The sequence below is a fragment of the Bufo bufo genome, chromosome 2, assembly GCF_905171765.1.
Source record: "Bufo bufo chromosome 2, aBufBuf1.1, whole genome shotgun sequence".
Lineage (NCBI taxonomy): Eukaryota > Metazoa > Chordata > Amphibia > Anura > Bufonidae > Bufo > Bufo bufo.
This window is the reverse complement of record NC_053390.1, coordinates 192,607,420-192,613,419: the sequence shown is the minus strand read 5'-3', so window position 1 is coordinate 192,613,419 and position 6,000 is coordinate 192,607,420.

Genomic DNA, 6,000 nt, shown 5'->3' with positions numbered 1-6,000 from the left:
CTAACTTGTGACAAAAAATAAAAACTTCCATGAACTCACTATGCCCATCAGCGAATACCCTGGGGTCTCTTCTTTCCAAAATGGGGTCACTTGTGGGGTAGTTATACTGCCCTGGCATTCTAGGGGCCCAAATGTGTGGTAAGGAGTTTGAAATCAAATTCTGTAAAAAATGACGAGTGAAATTCGAAAGGTGCTCTTTGGAATGTGGGCCCCTTTGCCCATCTAGGCTGCAAAAAAGGGTCACACATCTGGTATCTCCGTACTCAGGAGAAGGTGGGGAATGTGTTTTGGGGTGTCTTTTTACATATACCCATGCTGGGTGAGAGAAATATCTTGGCAAAAGACAACTTTTCCCATTTTTTTATACAAAGTTGGCATTTGACCAAGATATTTATCTCACCCAGCATGGGTATATGTAAAAAGACACCCCAAAACACATTCCCCAACTTCTACTGAATACGGAGATACCAGATGTGTGACACTTTTTTGCAGCCTAGGTGGGCAAAGGGGCCCACATTCCAAAGAGCACCTTTCGGATTTCACTCGTCATTTTTTACAGAATTTGATTTTAAACTCCTTACCACACATTTGGGCCCCTAGAATGCCAGGGCAGTATAACTACCCCACAAGTGACCCCATTTTGGAAAGAAGAGACCCCAAGGTATTTCGTGATGGGCATAGTGAGTTCATGGAAGTTTTTATTTTTTGTCACAAGTTAGTGGAATATGAGACTTTGTAAGAAAAAAAAAAAAAAAGAAAAAAATCATCATTTTCCGCTAACTTGTGACAAAAAATAAAAAGTTCTATGAACTCACTATGCCCATCAGCGAATACCTTAGGGTGTGTATTTTCCGAAATGGGGTCATTTGTGGGGTGTTTGTACTGTCTGGCCATTGTAGAACCTCAGGAAACATGACAGGTGCTCAGAAAGTCAGAGCTGCTTCAAAAAGCGGAAATTCACATTTTTGTACCATAGTTTGTAAACGCTATAACTTTTACCCAAACCATTTTTTTTTACCCAAACATTTTTTTTTAATCAAAGACATGTAGAACAATAAATTTAGAGCAAAATTTATATATGGATGTCGTTTTTTTTGCAAAATTTAACAACTGAAAGTGAAAAATGTCATTTTTTTGCAAAAAAATCGTTAAATTTCGATTATTAACAAAAAAAGTAAAAATGTCAGCAGCAATGAAATACCACCAAATGAAAGCTCTATTAGTGAGAAGAAAAGGAGGTAAAATTCATTTGGGTGGTAAGTTGCATGACCGAGCAATAAACGGTGAAAGTAGTGTAGGTCAGAAGAGTAAAAAGTGGCCTGGTCTTTCAGGGTGTTTAAGCACTGGGGGCTGAGGTGGTTAATTCCGTTCTGCGGTGAAGTTACATTGTACTACAGCCTTTTTTGGTGGGTATTATTTTAATTTAATTCTTTTATTTTACAGTATGTCAAACAGACAGGTGACAGGCCCTTTAAAGGGAACGGGCAGTGACGAAAATGTTTCGTCAGAAAAAAAGGGGGGGGGGGGTGGCAGCAGGAGTTGCAGTGAGATGCCTGAGCTCCAAGCTCAGTCTTGTCTTGACCAGAAACCCACCGGTGCTTGAATGGTTAACTTGGTATTCAACTTAGTCGCAAGTGACATCAGACACCCCCAGCCAAGAGTCGGTGGGTTCCTCTGATACGATGCTTAGTTGGCATGGCCCGGGAGCAGGCCCTGTGCTCCTAACTGTCCTCAACCTGCCTCTGTCATTTTCTGTTCCCTCAGCACAAAAAGTATTATATGCTATAGGCTCGGCTCCACTTTTCAGCGAGGATGAGCTACTAGCGGACGGTCAGCAGCTACTGCCTAGCCAAGATCTGGAGGAGACGGGCAAGTAGATGATGAGAGTCGCGTGGGAGCAGATGTTGCGAGCAGTCAGGCTCCTGGCCCTGAGACCATTGAGGGGGACATCAGTGACATGCAGACAGTAGAGGATGATGATGATGATGTAGCCGATTGCACTTGGGAGCCGGGTGAAGAAGGGGCTTCATCATCATCATCATCAGGAGAAGAGGGTGGCAGCGGCTGAGCCAGCAGGGTGGTAGCGTGGCCATGAGTCAGCAGGGTGGCAGCAGTGGGAGGTTGGGAGTCAAACGTGCCCGGGGTAGACCACCCGCTTTGCAGGAGGTTAACTGCCCGGAAAGTAGCCGTGCAAGGGTTCACAGAGGCGGCGGTAGCAGGCAGTCAGCGAGGAGTGTTGAGAGGAAAATGCCATACTCGGTGGTGTTGCAATTTTTTGTTAGGCTGCCGGAGGAGGTGAACATGGCCATTTGCCGAATTTGTGGGCAGAAGGTTAAGCGGGGCCAGGGTGCCAATGTTGGAACCACGGCCCTGCATCAACACATGCAGCGTCACCATAAAGTGGCCTGAGAGAACCGTGGCTCAGATGTGGTGGTCCAGCCTGCCGTAGCAACCTGCATCACCCAGTGGCACTCACCCAATTTCATGCAGTCAAGGCTCCACCACCTCAGCCGAAGGGAGCTGTCTGTCCTTCCCATCATCTGCTGGTCCTGATGCTCCTGCTCCTCCTCCTCCTACTCATTATCAGTCATTCCATCAGCAATCGTTCACCGAAGCAATTGCCAGGCGGCAACGGTATGTGTGCGCTCATTCAGCGGTGCCTAAGCTGAACGTGCTCCTGGCCAAGTTTCTAGTGCTGCAGTCCCTCCCTTTCAAAGTGGTGGACTCTGAACCTTTCAGAGAACTAATAGCTTGTGCCGCGCCAAAGTGGAGAGTCCCAAGCCGTCATTTCTTTGCGAAAAAGGAAGTACCAGCCCTGCACACATATGTAGAACAGAAGGTGGGCCAGTCCTTGAGCCTGTCGGTGTCTGCCAAAGTGCACGACAGCACCGAGGTGTGGAGCTGTAACTACGGTCAAGGACAATATATGTCCTTTACGGCCCACGGGGTAAATGTGGTTCCTGCCCAGCCACACCAGCAACTTGGCCAGGTGACGCCGCTTCTGCCTCCATGTTCTCACGCCGTTGGTCCTGCGACAATGTCCGCCTCTGCCTCATCATCGTCCACTATGTCCTCAGCCTCCACTGCATGGACAATTCACAGTGCTCCTACAGCATACCACATGTGCAGGTGATGTCACACTGTTCTGCACCTATTTTGCCTGGGCAAACAGAGTCACACAGGGGAGTAAGTGCTCCGCATCAAGAAATCGAATCCTGGCTTTCCCCTCGACAACTCAAAATCAGAACCATGGTGACAGACAAGGGGAAGAACATGGTTTCGGCGCTGCGTGAAGGAGCGCTTAGCCATGTGCCCTGCATGGCTCCCTTTTTTAATCTGGTTGTAAAGCGGTTACGGAAGTCTTCATTCCATCTGCAAGACATCCTGAAAATGGCCAGGAAACTTTGCATGCACTTCAGCCACTCGTACACCGTAAAGCACACCCTCCTTGAGCTGCAGGGCAGAACGGCGTCCCACAACATAGGCTGATGTGCGCTGTTTCCTCACATTGGAATTCCACCCTCCATATGTTGGACCGATTATATGAACAGAGAAAAGCCATAAACAATGATCTTGATGATACAGGCGGACAGAAGTACTCCCCTGTGTAATTTCGATGTTAGCCAGTGGCAGCTCATGTGTGACACCTGCCATTTGCGCGGGCCCTTTGAGGAGGCCACTTTATTTGTCAGTCACCAGGACTATGGGATGAACAACGTCATTCCACTGATTAATGTCCTGGAGTACATGCTGCTAAATCTGGCTGGCCAGGGGACTGGAGACGTGGTGACTACATCTCACAGCCTGAACTAGGGAGCTGAACTAGAGGAGGATGACATTCGATTCGAGCACAAGCAATGTGTAGAGAAATGGGTGGTTTTTCTACACAGGTGACAGGAGAGGAGGAGCAGGAGCAGCCAGAAGAGCTACAGGGCGTTGAGGAAGATGAGGCAGAGGACCCAGACACACCGTGGCAGTATGCAGTGGAGATGGAGGCAGGGAGCCCCTCCGAGTCACTTATGCAAATGGCCCGATGCATGCTCAGTTGCTTGCGTAGTGACAGCTAAATCATTACCATTCGGCAGAGGGATGACTATTGGCTCTCCACCATGTTAGACCATCACTACCCGTCCAAAATTGGGGCTTTTTTACACCCGCTGAGAGGGAGGACAAACTGTACTATCGAGACATCCTATGTAGTCAGTTGGCCCCTGCATTTGTGCGCCATCGCCCATCCTCACGCAGGGCCCTCTGTGCTCATGTTCCACTGTCATGGCTGCTGGGTGGGGGTCAAGAGCAGTACCAGCTGCGTCAGTAGCAACTTAAGTTTAGAGTTGCTGATGAGCAGTTTTCTACACCAGCCTACTGAAGAAACTACACACCAGCAGCAGCAGCTAGACATAGAGCAGAACCTGAACCAGCAGGTTGTGGCATACTTGGAGTGCACCCTGCCACCCCACATCAAAGATCCCCTGGACTACTGGGCAGCCAATCTCGATTTGTGGCCGCAACTGGCTGAGTTTGCCCTGGACAAGCTTTCCTGCCCGGCCAGCAGTGTGGCATCAGAGCGGGTGTTTAGTGCGGCAGGGGCCATAGTTACCCCAAGGAGAACTCGCCTGTCCAAAATGTGGAGAAACTGACCTTTGTCAAGATGAATCAGGTGTGGATCAGCCAGGATTTTCAAATACCAGTGCCTGATACATCAGACTAGATTATCCATTGTGCCACAACTACACTTTGTCAAAAGAGACCTGTTTCTTCTGGCTACCAGTGATGAGCGGCAGGGGTCATATACAAATTTGCGATATTTTTTTGAATATTTTGTAGAATATTCATTGAATATTCGCAAATTCGAATATTCGTTATATTCTACTTTTTTTTTACAAAAAAAAATCGGCAATGTAATGATCGTGTAATATGCGAATATTACGCGATCAATACAGGTGTGGGTCAAAAAGGAATACAGTCAGGTCCATAAATATTGGGACATAGACACATTTCTAACATTTTTGGCTCTATACACCACCACAATGGATTTGAAATGAACACAAATAAGATGTGCTTTAACTGCAGACTGTCAGCTTTAATTTGACGGTATTTATATCCAAATCAGCTGAATGGTGTAGGAATTGCAACAGTTTGCATATGTGCCTCTCTACCAAAAGTAATGGGACAGAATAATAATCTTAAATCAAACTTTCACTTTTTAATACTTGGTTGCAAATCCTTTGCAGTAAATTACAGCCTGAAGTCTGGAACGCATAGACATCAGCAGACGCTGGGTTTCATCCCTGGTGATGCTCTGCCAATCCTCTACTGCAACTGTCTTCAGTTCCTGCTTGTTCTTGGGGCATTTTCCCTTCAGTTTTGTCTTCAGCAAGTGAAATGCATGCTCAATCGGATTCAGGTCAAGTGATTGACTTGGCAATTGCATAACATTCAACTTCTTTCCCTTAAAAAACGCTTTGGTTGCTTTTGCAGTATGCTTTGGGTCATTGTCCATCTGCAATGTGAAGCACCGTCCAATGAGTTCTGAAGCATTTGGCTGAATATGAGCAGATAATATTGCCCGAAACACTTCAAAATTCATCCTGCTGCTTTTGTCAGCAGTCACATCATCAATAAATACAAGAGAACCAGTTCCATTGGCAGCCATACATGCCCACGCCATGACACTACCACCACCATGCTTCACTCATGAGGTGGTATGCTTAGGATCATGAGCAGTTCCTTTCCTTCTTCATACTCTTCTCTTCCCATCACTCTGTTACAAGTTGATCTTGGTCTCATAGGATGTTGTTCCAGAACTGTGAAGGCTTTTTTAGATATCGTTTGACGAACTCTAATTTGGCCTTCCTGTTTTTGAGACTCACCAATGCTTTACATATTGTGGTGAACCCTCTGTATTAACTCTGGTGAAGTCTTCTCTTGATTGTTGCTTTGACACACATACATCTACCTCCTGGAGAGTGTTCTTGATCTGGCCAACTGTTGTGAAGG